The following is a 1595-nucleotide window of genomic DNA, read 5'->3' on the forward strand; positions in this document are numbered from 1 at the left end:
GTGAACAGAGCTATTTTTAGGGTGGGATTTGCTGACTCTGACCTTGCCGGTGGGGTGGAGCAGGCTGCATACACAGGGGTCAAGGCTCTTAATGTGCTGGTCACACTAAACTGTAAGAAGCCATCAGAACCTCAGCATGGTGTGACAGCACTGAAGTGAAAGAGTTAAGATGTCTGTTACCGACTCATCAGTATTACAGAGATATGTGCTCCTTACACACAATGTAAAGGAGAGCGTACATACATAGAAGTGAATGGAAACCTGCAACCTGTGTGTCTAACTGGGGTTTTATGGGCCCCGTGTTGCCCTCTTGCTCCTTCTCTGTGGCCCTCAGTGGTTTAATGATTAAAAAAAACGAATGCCCCCCATCAGCTGATAAGTTACACTTCCTCACATAGTTTTGCAGGTAAATATTTCAGGAAATGTTTTGTGGCCGCTTTTTCTGAAATGAAACATTTCTAAGTTGCAATTTTTCCTATAATGTTACGTTTCAAATTGCCATATGCTCTGCCTAGATTTGAGTATGTGTGGCCCTTAGTAGATATAACGTGGCCCTCAGTAGATATAACATGCCCCCCCCTCTTTGGGATTTAGGCTAGCCATACACATGTAGATTTCAATCACTCCATTCTCCGATCCACACTGTTTAGTCTTCACTGCCGGGTATTGAATTCAGACAGAATACAGTACACATGGAACAGGATGCAGTCACTGTTCAGCCCACATTTTTTACGGCTCCTTCAAATTTTCGGTTGACTTTTCTTGAGTCAAGTGGTGCCGACAGGGCAATCCAGGCCTTCAACTTTGGCTGATTCAGCAGAAATAAGCTCTCACAGGCAGGGCACACCTAACCATCTTGTCTTGAATTGTATTGTAACTGTAATGTCGTCCTTATATTGTAAAGAGATGAGCAAACTGTTGGCACAATATAAATCCTGAATAATAATTCATCCAAAATTGGAGCTGGGCATGGCAGGCTTTACTCCTCTTAATCCGCCCCACTGTTTTATTTGAGGTTGGCTAACAGGAATTGAATAAATATCAGCTAAATTCTAAAAGCACCATATAACCTCACTGTCATTTAGTATAGTTTATGATTAAAGCTGGTCATACACTAGAAGATGTTCTACGTCCAGGCTGCAGACTGAATCAAAAGAATCCGACAGATTTCTCCATCCATGCGGACAGCGTGGAAGAATAGATCTGCTGCTGTGTACAACGTATTCTGACACTGGTGTCTGCCACTATCAAAATACTGGAACAGTACTTGCAGCTGAATGGCCAACAATTTTCTAGCATGTTCCTTCGACAAAAGTTGATTCAAGGATTGACTTTTGTCGAGTGGAAAGGGCCACACACGGATTGGGTTTCGATCCACGTGTACCCAGCTTTTAAAACCAAAGCAGTTTTTCTTTATTTTGGATAGAGTAGGGGAAGGTTAAAACCACTCTAATGTTTTACCATCTGCTATCTCTTTAGAGAGATTTCCTTTCACTTCCTGTACCATAAACTCAACAGGAAGTGAGAAGATATCTTTCCCGTTTGAGGGAAATCACCTCTTAGACATTTGTAATGGGAACAGGGGTCCCCATTGG

Source organism: Nanorana parkeri, unplaced genomic scaffold (assembly GCF_000935625.1).
Source record: "Nanorana parkeri isolate BGI_ZX_2015 unplaced genomic scaffold, ASM93562v1 scaffold322, whole genome shotgun sequence".
In the NCBI taxonomy this organism is placed as follows: domain Eukaryota; kingdom Metazoa; phylum Chordata; class Amphibia; order Anura; family Dicroglossidae; genus Nanorana; species Nanorana parkeri.